Source organism: Ceratotherium simum, chromosome 21 (genome assembly GCF_057802395.1).
Source record: "Ceratotherium simum simum isolate JZ-2026a chromosome 21, ASM5780239v1, whole genome shotgun sequence".
Lineage (NCBI taxonomy): Eukaryota > Metazoa > Chordata > Mammalia > Perissodactyla > Rhinocerotidae > Ceratotherium > Ceratotherium simum.
Genome location: NC_141920.1, coordinates 34,901,310 through 34,917,772, shown reverse-complemented (window position 1 = coordinate 34,917,772; position 16,463 = coordinate 34,901,310). Strand labels below are relative to the sequence as shown.

At 37.6% G+C, this 16,463-nt stretch overlaps 1 pseudogene; it reads left to right on the top strand.

The window, feature by feature from the left end:
• Nucleotides 1-10,923: 10,923 nt before the first annotated feature.
• On the top strand, nucleotides 10,924-14,990 carry LOC101402453 (uncharacterized; annotated as a pseudogene).
• Nucleotides 14,991-16,463: the final 1,473 nt, after the last annotated feature.

Below are 16,463 nucleotides of genomic sequence, written 5' to 3'. Positions count from 1 at the left end.
AGTATCCTCTCCCATTCCATTAGTGGTGAAATATAAGTAGGTGTTTTAAAAAATGAGTTCACAGTAAAGAATTTAAGGAGATTAGCTCAGTTTTAGTAGATGGTCCCTGCCCAATTTAAGAATTAATGCCAGAAATAGATAAATAATTTGTTTTAGTATTAGGCTAAATTTTAAATATGTTAGAAATTAAATTATTACGGTCAAATGCTGACAACTGACTGAAATAATAAGAATTGATATTAATTTTCTTTTTCAGTATCCCAGCAGTGTTTGAAGAGGTCAAGTGTTTTTCTCTGAAGATGAAAAATGAACTACATAGTTTTAGAGTGGGTATTCTTGAAACCACATTTGGCACTTTTTTAAAAAAGCAAAGAGCTTCATTGTTTTTCTGCATATAAAAGCAATACCCTTGCAATATAAAAATCCACATGAAACAAATGTATAAAGAAAATAAAGAAATCACCAATAAACTTACTATACAGATATTATAACTATTAACATGTTGATATATTTCTTTCCAGATATATTTTTTTTATATGTGAAGATTCTCTTTATGTAATTGTTATTAAATCATAGCATACACACAGAACGTGAATAAACAATAAGTATTCTAGAGACAGAACATTTTCGGGACTCCAGAAGTTCTCTCATCACCACCCCTCTCTACCAAGAGTAAACTTCCTCAACTCTTAACACCATAGATGAGTTTTTCCTGTTCTGAATTTTATATCGATGGAGTCACACATTGTGTACTCTATGTTGGCTTATTTTGTATAACATTATGTTTGTAAGCTATCTTCATATTGTAACTTGTCATTGTAATGTGCTTATACACACTGATATATATAATTGCATTATATAAATGTACCACACTTTATATAACCATTTTGCCATTTGGTTATTTCAAGTTTGGGGCTGTGAAATTCTAATGCATGCCTTATGAGAGAACTTATGGACATGTTTCTGTTTGGTATCTACAGAATTTTGTATCCAAATTCTGTTTGGAGCAGAATTGCTGGCTAGTTCCTAAGGGTGTGCATATATTAAGTTTTTAATAAACACTGACAAAGAGTTTCCAAAATGACTATAATAATTTACACTTTCACTAGCAATATATGAGAGTCCCAGTTGCTGTGTCTCCTTGCCAACACTTGATATCAAAGGATTGTTTTTAAATAAAAAAAAAATAGTTCTCTATATGTACTTTGGTAGCCTGAATTTCCTACCTAACCATATATCTTGGATGTCTTTCCATGTCAATAAGTAAAGACATCATCATTTTAAATTGCTGTGTAATAATCTTTTGTACCATGTATCTATATATATATGACCAATTGTTGATGAATATTTCTACAGATTTTCATTTTGTGAGCAAAGCTGATTATATAATTCTTTGTGCACATAGTCCATAGCTCAATATAATTGTTGCCAGCAAATTAAATCACTCTGTTTGGTCCTCTATACTCTTCATCACACTCAAGTGCCAGAAATCCATGATAGCTTAACCCAACTATTACCTTGTTTTCTCTCTTTCTTGGTTGTAGATGAAGTCTGCTAATGAAAAGTTATGACAGGAAAATTGGCTTCAAGAAATATTCATGATCAATTTCATCACATAGGCTCTCAAACTTTTCTGTTTGGCAATACTTCTCCACTCTACACATTGATCATTTTAAATCTTCACCCTCCTTGAAACACCAGATCTTTGCCCACCTCCCTCCAGAATCTCAGCAGATGACTGATCCTCGCAATTCATACAGAATATGGTAGCCATCAGAAGGTATTCCCCCCAAAGTGATTTCTACTGCCAAGCAGAAACACACACACACACACACACACACATACATACATACATACATGCCTGGTCTATCTTCCTTTGCTTCCTAAAGATAAAGAAGCTGCTCCCCTACATTCTCCCGTTTCTCCATTTAAGGTCAATTCTCACAACAGCACTTTGGATCTCATTGCCTCATCTGTTTTCTGGCCACTCACTTTCTTTCTCCCCTTTTCCTCACTATTTCTGCTGGCCAAACTTGAAATGTAATTCGTCTTGAGCCTTATTAATTCTCTTCCTCTTTAATTTTCTCTTCTGTTCCCCTTTTCTGCTCTACTCTTTTCCTTTTCTCACTGTATCTCATGCTCACTTTGCTTTGCTTCTTTCACTTCTCTAATCTTTCCTTCACTTTTCTATTTTTATGTTTTCCTTAGATTATCTTAGCCAGTGTTAGGCTTCAGACACTATCTCTGTGTTAGCGTCTTCCAGATGTATACAACCAAACTGGACCTCTTTTCTTAGCTTTAGACTCTTAGACAAATGACTATTTGCCAACTTATATTAAATGTCTCAGAGACAGTACGAAAGTGACATGTCTAGAATAGAACCTTTGATATTCCCCCTCCACTAACAGCTGTCTTCCTATCCCAGTAAATGGCACACCATTCACCTAATGGTAAGTGAAAATTACAAAAGTTATCTGGGATTCTTGCCTTTTCTTTACTCACCCAATCAAATCCATTGTCAAGTCCATTGTACGGTGCTCCGCAATACATCTCAAATCTACACACTTCTTTATCTCAATAGCCATCTCCCACCCAAACCATGGTCACCCCCCAATAGATGTGGAAACCAGAAGGGCCTGGGCCACAACTGCCTTATTCAACATTTAACCCCAGAGCTTGGCACGTGCCTGACACTTAATAGGCAGCCAAAAAAGCAGATCTAGTCACCATTATCTCTTGCTTGGACTTCTAAGGCTATTTGTCATATGATTTGAAGTTAAAAATAATTCCTTCTTGAAAGTTTCTTGTCATCCAAAGTAGATCAAATCCCTAATTATAGATTTTTATAGCACGAGGTATTAATGTATTTCTCTTTTCTAACAGTTTCCAGATATAATTTTACATTATTTTCTATGACAAGTGATTAACTGTCTGACCACCTCAAACGAGAGATTCAGAGGGGAAGGGAACTTCTTGTTTTCTGCTCTCCGTTCTGCCCACATACTTTACATATGAGTGAATGAAAAGAAAAATAAATAAATTTTAAGCAGTAGTTTTCTGCATTTAACAGTAGACCCATTCTTAAGATTTTTATGCATATTTCCAATTTCCCCTATTTTTGATTTATATTTTCTCCTTTCAGTTAAAGAGATTGCTCAATTTTTAGTTGCATCTACCTTAGGTACGCGTTTAAGTCTTCGCCAATGTAAATATAAAGCATAATTATTGTTTTACTTTGTATGTTTTAATTACTGGTGATTTTAATTTTTTTCCTATTTTCATGCTACATGTATTTATTTTCCTATTGGTGTACTGGTCTTTTCTTTAGTGATTTGTAAGATCTCTTCAATATTAGTGAGATTAATCTCTTCGCCACTACATAAATGTTATATTTTTCTCAATCTGTCATCTGTATTTGTTTATATTCTTTTGCAATTGCACACTTATTTACTCATTAAGCAGATGTTTATTAGATTCCCACTATTTGTCTAAAATCATTCAAGGAATGGGAATAAAGCAATAATCAAAGCAGAGAAAAATTACTGCCTTCATGATGCTTATATTGCCATTATGGAGAAGGGTGGGTAGACAGACAATAAGTGATATAAAATAAGTAATATAAGTAGACTATTGGATGGTTATAAGTATTATTAACATAATTAAAGCAGGAAAAGAGTCAGCAAGTAGGAGTTGCAACTTTAAAATAGGTTACCCAAAGAAGGTTTCCTTGAGAAGGGGATCTTTGATCAAAGTCTTAAAGAAGGTGAGGAATTGAGCCTTGTAGATACCTTCAGAAACAGACTTCAAGGTAGAAGGAACATCAAGTGCAAAGGTCCTGAGGCAAAGGCATACCTGGTAAGTTTGAGGAACAGATAAGGGGCCAGTGGAGGTGGAACAGATTTACGAGGAAGAACATAATAGAATATGAGGTCTGAGGGGCAGTGGGTTAGAAGGAAACCTCAACATGTAGTGCATTGTTGGCCACTCTATGAACTTTGGTGTTTACTTGCAATGAGATAAGAAGACTGCAGATTTTTGAGTGGAGGAGGGATATGATCTAACTACGTTTTAACTGTAAAATTCTGATTGCTTTTTAAAGAATAGCCTTTAGGGAGTCAAGATCTCAAGCAAGGAGGCCAGTTAGAAAATTGCAATAATTTCAGTCAGAGATGAGAGTGGATTGGACCAATTGGTGGTGTATAATTCCAATGTGTTAGCAGTGAAGGGGGTGATAGTGGTCAGATTATGTGTATATTTTGAAGGTAAAGTCAATAATATTTGCTGATGAATTGTATATGGGATATGAGAGTAAGTGAGAAGTGTAGGTTATTAAAATTTTTAGTTTAGTTTGGGGCCTGAGAAAATGACGGAGCTGCCATTAAGTGAGATGGGGAAGACTATGGCTATAGAGGTATTAGGAGGGAAGATCAAGAGTTCTAATTTTGTAGCTGCTAAGTTTGAGATTTCTGTTAGGTATCTAAGTGGAGCTGTTGAGTGGGTTGTTGGATTTATGGTTCTGTTGTCCTGAAGAGAGGGGACAACAACTTGGGTGTCATCAGTATATAAAGAGTATTTATTGCCATGAAACTGAATGATAACACCAAGACAACGATTGTAAATAGAAAAGAGAAATGTTTAAGACTGAATCACAAAGAATTTCAAATTTCAAAGGCCAGGCAGATAAAGAAAATTTTATGATGAGACTAAGAAGGATCCACCACTGAGCAAAGAGTCCACTTAGGAGAGAGTGGAGCCTTGGAATTCAAGTTAAGAAAGTGACTCAAGTATCAATGAATGATCAACTGATATGATGCTGAAAATTAAAATGAGGATAAATTGAAGGTAAGAAATGGTTTAGCTAAGAGAGTTTCATTTAAGTGGAATGGTAGAAAACCTGATTGAATTGATCCATGAAAGAGAAGAGAGAAATTGGAGAGTTTGAGTATAGACAGTTATTTTGAGGAACTTTGTTGTAAGTGGAAGGAAGGAAATGAGGAAAAAGTGAGCTCAAGGAGTGTTTGTATCTTAAAACAGAGGAAATGACAGCATTTCGTGTTGATGGAAAGGATCTAGTAGAAGGGATAATTTGATTAAGCTTAAAAAAGACAAGCATTAGAGTAGAAGAGGAGATGGAATCTAGTCCACAAGAGAGGGTTGGCCTTTGTTAGGAGTGTGGGTAGTTTGTCCTTAGAAATGGAAAAGAAGGCAGAAGGTATGTGTGCAAGTGCAGGTTGGGGATAGATCTTGTGGAAGTTCTATTCAGAACGTTGTTCAGTAACAAGCAAAATTATCATCTAGGAGTGCAGATCAGTGTTAGAAATTATAGGAGAGAAAATAATGTATGAAACACATAGTCATCTAGGGAAATGAGAGTAATTGGAGTTGGAAAAGAGTTCAGTATACTATTCACTCACATATACTTCTGGTACTCGTCTCTGTCTCCTTAATAGTGCTAGAATTATGATTTTAAAACACCAATCAGATTGTGCCACTTTTGTGCTAAGGAAGTATTCTTTTGGATCCTCATTAACTACAGTTAAGTGCAGGATAAAACTCAAACTCCTTCATGTGTTGAATAGTGTCCTATAATCTGCCTCAACCTACCTTCATAGACTTATCTCCCACCATTCCCATGACTCCACACAATTCAAGTTCCAGGTGAATCTAACTTCTCAGATTTGTTCTAACATTGTATACACATTCACAACTCCTTGCCTATTCCTGGGTAGTTTCCTTTCCTGGTATGCATTTTCTCCCTTTTCCATACCTCATAAAATGTAGCTCATGCTTCACCCATCCCCTATTTCTCCCCAAGGTAAAGCTGATTCTTTTCTTCTCTATGTTCCTCTTAACCTTTGAGCTTGTCTTAGTAATTAGCATTGCCATAGAACATTATTGCTTAATATGTCTGTCTCCCACCCTAGACCAGATGTTTTTCAATCATAGGAATAATATCTTAGTAATTATTTTATCCTCCCAATCTCTAGAGTACTAAATATTCATGAATAAATTCATTTTTTAGCATTGTAATCTTCTAGTCTCAACTAATTGCAATTTCTTAGAAGTCAAGAAAATCTTAACCTTTGCCTAGACAGTGAAAAATGCATAGGAATAAACACTTGTCAGTTAATTACTGTGTGCAAGTATACACAATTGGTTATACAAATTTTGGCTTTCATTTTATAATATCCTCTCTTCCTCAAAAACTTTACAATTTCTGTGTTTTTAATTTAACCACAAAAAAATCCCCCAGCATTGAATTTTGACAATAATGTTAGATACCAAGTTATAATTAGATAAAAAATAAGTAATCCATGTTGGATACAGTTCAGCATTTCTCTCAAATTGGACTGTTAAATGGAAAATCAAGTAAATAAAGAGACTGGCCTAAACTTGTAGTGTATTAAGCTTCAAAGATGTTGTTTTTATTGTAATTTAGTTCATTCCTGGTGCGAGTTCCTATACTTATCTTTATGTCTCTAATGAGCATTAAAAGTAATTCAAGATGAAGTAATCAAATACCTTATTCTGAGAACAAAAGATATACAGCAGGAACACATAATAAATTCATTTCTTTTAACATTTTCTCAGAAGTAAATTTTTCTTTCTACTCTCTAGTGGGTAAAAAAAAGTTTCTTTGGGAGATCCACAGACTTTGGTGCTTTGCTATTGAAACTTTAAGGAGAAGAATCATTTGACCAAATGAAGTCAAGTATAGTTGATCAGCAACAGATGGAGGAGGTGTGTATAGCAAGGAGGTATGGGGAATACATTTGGATAGAAAGGATAGGACTTGATTATAGCAAGTGATAAAGGCATTTTTTCTTATTGGTATGAAACAAAGCATCTCAAGTCTTAGTGGCTTAAAATAATAATTGATTATTATCTTTCAAATTTCTTTAAGTTAATTTGTTCAGCTGGAAACTTCTTTCACAGGGTCTCTCCTGCAGTGCAGTCAGTCATCAGCAGGGACTGCCTTCTTCTGAAGGCTCAACTGGACTAGACATTCAAGATGGCAGGCAGTTGTTGCTGACTGTCAGTCAGAATTTCAGCTGAGACTCTGCCTAGGGGTGCCAATCACCTCTTCATGTGGCTTGAGATTCTGACAGCAAAGTGTGGGCTCTAAGAGGGAATGTGTCAAGAGTGAGCAATCCAAGAGAGTCAAGGAAAAGCCACAAGGCTTTTTATGACCTAACCTGGCAGGCCAAGAAGTCACTTCTGTCATATTCTGTTGGTCAAGCAAGTCATTAAGGCCAACCAGATTCAACTGGAGGGGAAGAGACTCTGCCTCTTGATGAAGGAAGGACAAGCTATGTTGCAGAAGAACATGAAGCATGTGACAGATAGCTTCAGCCATCTGTGAAAAAGATAAACTACCACAAAGCCCATAGAGAAATGTTTCAAAGCAATAGGATATCAACTAAGAGGTCTGCTTTCACTGATGCCATTACGGTATTCTTGCCCAGATCACCACCTTGTCTTACTTTGACTATTGAAGCAATTATTTAGTTAGTTTCCTTCGCTTCAGTCTATCCTCACCTCCAATTCACTTTTTCATCTTGAAATTCATCTTGACTTCATCTGACTTGAAATCAAATTCTGCACATCACTGCCACACTTAAAATCCATATCTTCCCATTACACCTCGAATGACTCAGATCCAGATCTCTTCTTCAGCCTTGTCTCTATCTACTGCCCTCTCCTCAACAGGAATCTCTTTTCAGCTTCTTAATTAATTAATTAAATTCTTAATTTTACCGTGCTTGCTATTGCTTCAGAATTTTCCCAGATGCATTTCTCTTAGACTGAAACACTCTTCCTGCCCCCTTTTCCTGGTTATTTACTGCTTATAAATTAGATCTTATTTCAATTATCCTTGGGCCTATAAAATATACCCTTTTTGTGATTTCATATCCCTAACAAAGTACTTTTCACACAGAAATATAATTGCCTTGTTTCTTAGTACTTCCTTCAAATAGACTTATAAGACCTAAAAATCTTCCTTCTTACCCCAAGTTACTTTTAATGGTATATTGTATCTTTCACTGTCTGTTACTATATATTATACCAGATTATAAATATACTATTTATTGGCTTGTTATATCTTCCACTGTCTTTTACTATATATATGTGCATATATATCTAATGGGCATTTATAGAATACTTCATCCACCAACTGCATAATATACATCAGATTCTTCTCAAGCTCACATGGAAAATTCTTTAAGATATGCCACATTCTAGGCCATAAAACACACCTCAACAAATTTAAAAGGATAGAAATCAAATAAAGTAGGTTTTGAGACCACAATGGAATTAAACTAGAAATCAGTAACATAAAAACAGATAGAATATCCTAAAACACTTGGAGATTAAATAACATACTTCTAAATAGCACATGGGTCAAAGAAGTCTCAATAAAACTTAGAAATATTTTGAATTAAATAAAAATTAGAGTACAATCTATAAAAATTTTTGGGATACAGTGAAAGCAGGGCTAAGAGGTAAATGTAGAGTATTGAACATTTATATTAGAAAAGAAGAAAGATCTAAAATCAGTAATCTAAGTTTGTAATTTAGGAAGCTTAAAAAAAAGCAATATAAACATAAAGCAAGCAAAAGAAAACAAAAAGGAAAAGTTAGAGCATCAACCAATTAAATGGAACCAAGAAAACAATATGAGAAGATCAGCAAAATCAAAGACTTGTTTTTTGAAAAGATCAATAAAATTGATAAACCCTTAGCCAGGCTAACCGTAGAAAAATAAAGACAAATTACTAATATCAGAAATGAAAGAGGGGCCATCACTACTGATCCAATGGATATAAAAAGGTTAATAAAGGAATATTATTAGTGCCTTTATGCCCACAAATTTGATAACAGATGAAATGGACCAATTCCTTGAAAGACGCCATCTGCCAAAACTCATACAAGGGGAAATAAATAATCTGAATAGTCTCATATCTATTAAAATTTTTGAAGAAATAATGAATAAGTTTCTAAACCAGAAAGCACCATCAGGCTCAGATGGGTTCACTCGTGAATTCTACTAGACATTTAAAGAAGAAATTATGCCAATTTTCTACAATCTCTTCCAGAAAATAAAAGCAGAGGGAATACTTTCTAACTCATCCTTTGAGGTCAGCATTAACCAAATACCCAAGCCAGACAAAGACATTATAAGAAAGGAAAACTAAGCCAATATCTATCATGGACATAGATGCAAAAATTCTCAACAAATATTGGCAAATTGAATCCAACAACATATAAAAAGAATAATCTTCCATGACCAAATGGGATTTATCCTAGTTACACAAGACTGATTCATCATTAGAGAATCAATTAATATTAATATTCATCCCATCAACAAGATGAAAAAGGAAAATCTGTGAACACATCAGTAGATGCAGAAAAATATTTGAAAAAATCCAACACACATTCATGATAAAAACTCTCAACAAACCAGGAATAGGGAGGAACACCTGCATCTTGATAAAAATAACTGCAAAAAACCTACAGTTGACGTCATACTTACTGATGAGAACCTAGTTGCTTTATCTCTGTGATGGTTAATTTGGTGTGTCAACTTGGCGAGCCACAGGGAATCCAGATTAAAAATTATTTCTGAGTGTGTCTGTGAGGGTGTTTCCAGAGGAGGTTAGCATATTAATCAGTTGACTGAGTAAATAAAGTAGATGAGCATCACCCAATCCATTGAGAGTCTGAATAGAACAAAAGCCAGAGGAAGGAGGAATTTGTCCCTTTTTTCTGTGTCACTGTTTGAGCTGGGACATCTCATCTCATCTTCTCCTGCTTGTGGATTGGGATTTACACCACTGGCTCCTTTATTTTCAGGCCTTCAGACTCACAGTGAATTATACCTCTGGTTTTCCTGGATCTCCAGTTTGCAGACAGCGGATTATGGAATTTCTCAGCCTCTGTAATTGCATGAGCCAGTTCTTCATAATAAATCTCTATCTAAACTATCTTTTATCTATCTGTCTACTGGTTCTATTCTCTGGAGAACTCTGACTAATACAGATTTTGGTACTGAGAGTGGTTCTAGAAGAACAGAATTTTAAGGATGAGTTTTTTAAAATTTCGGGGTTACTGGAATTGGCTCTCTAAACTGATTAGATTTAAAGATGCTAATGGCTCTATATCCAGTAGTAAAGAAGGCACCAATAGTCTACGACGTGAACAGTTTATAGAGACACACGAAATATCTTCATTGGATAGTACTAATCAACCACTTGTAAGAAGCAAGGAGCTAGGTGACTCTGTATATGATATTTCAGACCTTTATGGAAAACTAATGAATGTAATGATATTGGTTGGTTGTTCCTAATGTCACTAGACAAAGTGGTGAAAGATAAGGATGAACTCAGGGATTCCAATTCCTAGCTCTAGCACTGCGTAAACAACCTAAGAGCTTCAATATGTGCCCCAGAGATGAGCCTTATCTCCTGTAGCCACAGGGCTAAATTTGCTGAAAATCAAATGCAGAAACTCATTCTAAGACTAGCTTAATTACAAATAAGTGGAACTTCTAGCTTCATAGAATGTCTGCTGTTAAAGTGAGGGCATTGATTTCGAAAGAATGTGATTCTATAAGTTGGGATGGGGACATGTGGGAAGACTTGGATGAAGCTGGGGACAATGAGCCCCTAAATTCTGATGAAAATTCTGTGCCAATGGCAGAGGTCTTCCCACCCCCAGTGGAAGTGACCTACCTACCCCCAGCACAATTGGCCTCCCCACCCCCAGCAGAAGTGTTCTTCTCAACCCACATTAAAGTGGTGTCCTCACACCAGCAGCAGAGTCGTCTTCACCCCTATTGGAACCAGCTTCTCCATCCACAGTGATATGAGCTTTTCCATCTCCACCTGAGGGGATTAACCCTAAATATCTGAGGAAACTGGAATGGCCTCCTCTGAGGCAGTTGCCATGCTAGACAATGCTGATTCTCTTCAGAACCCACCCCCACCACTCCTCTTTGCTTTTAGACCTATAACTAGGCTCAAGCCCCAGGAGGCTCCTAAAATGTACAATGAGTACACGGGTACAATGTATGACCAATGAGAAGGTATCTTATACTCCAGAAAAACGAGTGGACTTTTCTAATTTATATAGATAGAAATCCAGGTAACATATGTAGGAATGGATGCTAAAGGTGTGGGATAATATTTTAAGGAATATAAAGTTGGATCAGGCCAAATTTATTGACATGGGGTCACTAAGTAGAGATTCTGCATTAATGTTGTATCTTGGGGAGCTAGAATGACCTCTAACAGTTAATTTGTTTGGTTGTTTGGCTGAAACATGGACCAAAAGGTGACTCACCATGAGCAAATTGGAAATGCCAGATGTGCCTTGGTTTAACGTAGAGGAAGGCATTCAAAAGCTTAGGGAGATTGGAATGTTAGACTAGATGTGTCATTTAAGATTTATTTGCCCATACTGGGATGGTCCAGAAGACATGCCCTTCATGAATACTGTAAGGAATAAATTTATGATGGGAACTCTGGCCTCCTTGAAGAGCTCTGCGATCACTCTTCTCTGTAGGCCACCTCACGATGGGAACCTGTGATCACTGAATCAAGAAACCTAAATGAAATGAGAGTGATTGGATTCTGAGGTGGCAGGGGCCAAATGGTGCCACTCAACAGGCAAAGGTAAGGTCAGTGTGGTTACCATAATGGACAGCAGAGTCAAATCAGCAATCAGAATAGTCTGACTCATGCAGACCTGTGTCGTTAGCCAATTGATCATAGTGTTCCAAAAAGTAAAATAGATAGGAAGTCTACTAAATTCTTACTTGATCTGTATGTGCAGAAACATTTTAGGTCAAGTGAACAAAAGTCTAACCTGAATCATAAAAACAGAAAGGCAAGTCCCCACAATCAATTCCTAGACTTCTTCAGAATTACAGAGCCAGACCCCTTGAATGAAGAGGAGGCTGTCTCCTCTTGAGGAAGGACCTTGGTACACTACCAAAAATTTATACTGTTAATCTTTCTCTCAGCCTTCCCCAAAGGGACCTGTGGCCTTTTCCCAGGATAACTGTACATTGGGGAAAAGGAAAAATTCAGACTTTTCAGGGAGTAGTGGACACTAATTCCAGAACACCCCAAACATCACTGTGGTATACCAGTCAGAGTAGGGGCTTATAGAAGTCAGATGATCAATGGGGTTTTAGCTCAGGTCCATCTCACAATGGGCCCAGTGGGAACATGTCCTGTGGTTATTTTCCTAGTTCTGGAATGCACAATTGGAATAAACATACTTAGAAGTTGGCAGAATCCCCACAATGGTTTCTTGACCTGTGGAGTGAGGGCTATTATGGTGGGAAAGGCCAAATGGAAGCCATTTGAACTGGAAATGGCTAGGAAAATAGTAAACCAAAAGCAATACTACATTCCTAGAGGAATTGTAGAGGTTAGTGCCACCATCAAGGACATAAAAGATGCAGGAGTGGTGATTCCCACCACATCTCCTTTCAACTTGCCTATTTCGCCTGTGCAGAAGAGAGATGGGTCTTGGAGAATGACAATGAGTTGTCATAAGCTTAAACAAGTGATGACTATAATTGCAGCTGTTGTTCCAGATGTGGTTACATTGTTTGAACAAATTAACACATCCTCTGGTACCTGGTATGCATCTATTGATCTGGCAAATGCCTTTTTCTCCATCCCTGTCAATAAGGACCACCAGAAGCAGTTTGCTTTCAGCTGCGAAGACCAGCAATACACAGTCACTATCCTACCGTAGGGTATATCAGCTCTCCAGACCTATGTCATAGTTTAGTTCTCAGAAATTTTGATTGCTTTTTCTTCTACAATATACCATACTCGTCCATTTCATTGATGACATTATGCTAATTGGATCTGGTGAACAAGAAGTAGCAACTACTCTAGACTTATTAGTAATACATTTGCATGTCAGATGGTGGGAAATAAATCTGCCTAAATTCAGGGGCCTTCTATCTCAGTGAAATTTATAGGGTCCGGTGGTGTGGGGAGTGTCACAATATCCTGTCTAAGGTAAAGGATAAGTTGTAGCATCTGGTCTCTCCTACAATGAAGAAAGAGGCACAATGCCTACTAAGCCTCTTTGATTTTTGGAAGCAATATATACCTCATTTGGATGTGTTATTCCAGGCCATTTACTGAATAATCCAAAAAGATGCTAGTTTGAGTGGGGTCCAGAACAAGAGAAGGCTCTGCAATGGACCAGGCTGCAGGGCAATCTGCTCCACCACTTGGCCCATATGATCCAGCAGATCCAATGGTGCTTAAAGTGTCAGTGGCAGATAGGGATACTGTTTGGAGCCTTTGGCAGGCCTTTATAACAGAATACAGTACATATCTTTATTATTTTGGAGCAATGCCCTGTCATCTTCTGCAGATAACTACTCTCCTTTTGAGAAATAGCTCTTATCCTGCTACTGGGTCTTAGTAGAGGCTAAATACTTGGTCTTGGGTCCACCAAGTTACCATGAGACCTGAGCTGCATATTATGAACTGGTTGTTCTCTGACCCATCAAGCCACAAAGTTGAGCATGCACAGCAACATGCCATCATCAAATGGGAGTGGTATATACATGATCAGGCTCAAGGAGGCCCTGAAAGCTTAAGTAAGTTATGGAAGAAGTGGCCCAAATGCCCATGGTCCCCACTGCTGCTACATACATTTCCTCCTCCCTCCCAGCCTGCACTCGTGGCTTCATGGTAAGTTCCCTATGATCACTTGACAGAGGAAGAAAAGATTTAGCCCTAGTATACAGATGGTTCTGCACAATAGTAGGCACCACCTAAAAGTGGACATCTGCAGTACTACAGCCACTCTCTGGGATATCCTTGAAGGACAGTAGTGAAGTCTTCTCAGTGGAAAGAACTTCAAGCAGTACACCTGGTTGTTCTTGAAAGGAGAAATGGCTAGATGTGTGATTATCTGCCAATTCGTGGGCTGTGACCAATGGTTTGGCTAGACAATCAGAACTTGGAAGGAACATGATTAGAAAATCGGTGACACAGAAATCTGGGGAAGAGGTATGTAGATACACCATCTCTGAATGGGCAAAGAACATGGAGATATTTGTGTCCCATTTGAATGGGACACACCAAAGAGTGACCTAGCAGAGGAGGATTTTAATAATCAAGTGAATTGCATAACTCATTTTGTGGATAGCAGTCAGCCTCTTTCCCCAGCCACCCCTGTCATCACACAGTGGACTCATGAACAAAGTAGCCATAGTGGCAGGGGTGGAGGTTATGCATGGGCTTAGCAACATAGACTTACACTCACTGAAACCAGTATGCCTATAGCCACTGCAGAGTGCCCAATCTGACAGGAACAGAGATAAACACTGAGCCCCTGACATGGCATTATTCTCTGGGTTGATCATGATCAGCCAGGTACCTGGTGGCAGGTTGATTACGTTGGACCACTTCCATCATAGGAGGGGTAGCATTTTGTTCTTATTGGAATAGACTTTTCTTGTTCTGTTTAGAGATTTGCCTTCCCTGTAAACAATTCTTCTTCCCAAACTATCTTCCATGGTGTTATAGAATGCCTTATCCACCATCATGGTATTCCACACAGCATTACTTCTGATCAAGGAACACACTTAACAGAAAAAGCAGTGTGAAAATGGGCCCATGCTCATAGAATTCACTGCTCTTACCATAATCCCCACCATCCTAAAGGTGCTGATTTAATAGAACTGTGGAATGGCCTTTTGAAGACTCAGTTACAGCACCAGCTAGGTGACAATACCTTGCATAGCTAGGGCAAGGTTCTCCCAAAGGCTTTATATGCTCTGAATCAGCGTCCAATATATGGTGTTGTTTCCCTGATAGCCAGCATTCACAGGTCCAGGAATCAAAGGGGTGGAAATGGAGGTGGCATCACTCACTATTACCCTCAGTGATCCACTAGAAAAATTTTTGCTTCCTGTTCTCATTACCTTATACTCTGCTAGCCTATAGGTCTTAGTTACAGAGAGAAGAATGCTTGCACCAGGAGAAACAATAACGATTTCATTGAACTCAAAGTTAAGACTGCCACCTGTCCATTTTGGGCTCCCCAAGCCTCTGAATCAATAGGCAAAAAAGGGAGTTACTGTGCTGGTCTGGGTGATTGATCCAGACTACAATGGGAGATTGGACTACTACTTCACAATGGAGGTAAGGAAGAGTGTGTCTACAATACAGGAGATTCCTCAGGGTGACTCAGTATTACCATACCCTGTGATTAAGGTCAATGGAAAAGTACAACACCCCAATCCAGGCAGAACTGCTAGTGGCCCAGACACTTCAGGAATGCAGGTTTGTGTCACCCCACCAGGTAAAGGATTAAGACCAGCTGAGATGCTTGCTGAAGTCAAAGGGAATACAGAATGGGTAATGGAAAAGGCAGTTATAAAACTCCAGATATGACAATATGACCAGCTCCAGAAATGTGAACTCTTCAGTTTGCTATGAATATGTTTGTGTGTGTGCAGTAAACCTAACATATATATAATCTCAATATCTCTCTGTCTTTCCCTCTGTCTCTCTCTCTGTATATATATATACCAATATATATACCATTGTGAGTAGGTGTCATCCAATCCATTGAGGTCCTGAATAGAGCAAAAGATGGAAGAGGAGAAATTTGCCTTTCATTTCTCTCACTGCTTGAGCTGGGATATCTCATCTCATATTCTTCTGACCTTGGACTGGAATTTATACCATCAGCTCCCCTGGTTCTCAGGCCTTTGGACTCAGACTGAATTATATCACCAGCTTTCCTGAGTCTTCAGCTTGCAGATGGGAGATCATGGAACTTCTCAGCCTCCATTATCACATGAACTAATTCTTCATAATAAATCTTCTTTTATATGTATAGGCTATATATACGTGCACACAGGCATACCTTGCTTTATTGCACTTCATTCATATTGCATTTTTTGCAAGACCTTCCAACCAGCAAAAAGATTATGACTCACTGCAGGTTGAGATGATGGTTAGCATTTTTAACAATAAAGTATTTTTTAATTAAGGTATGTACTTTGGTTTTTTTTAGACATAATGCCATTGCATACCTAATAGGCTACAGTATAGTGTAAAGGTAACTTTTACATGCACTGGGAAACCAAAAAATTCATGTGACTCGTTTTATTGTAATATTTGCTCTATTATGGTGGTCTGGAACCAAACCACAATATCTCCAAGGTATGCTTATATATGTGTGTGTGTGTATATATATATATATGTATCAGATTTCTTCTACTTCTCTGAAGAACCCTGACCAATACAACCTCTAAGACCAGAAACAAGGCAATGATGTCCCCTCTCACATCTCCTATGCAACATTGTACTTGAAGTCCCAACATTGTAACTAATGCAATAAGACAAAAAAAGGAAATAAATTGTATACAGATTGGAAAGGGAGAAATAAAATTATCTTTGTTTGCAGAT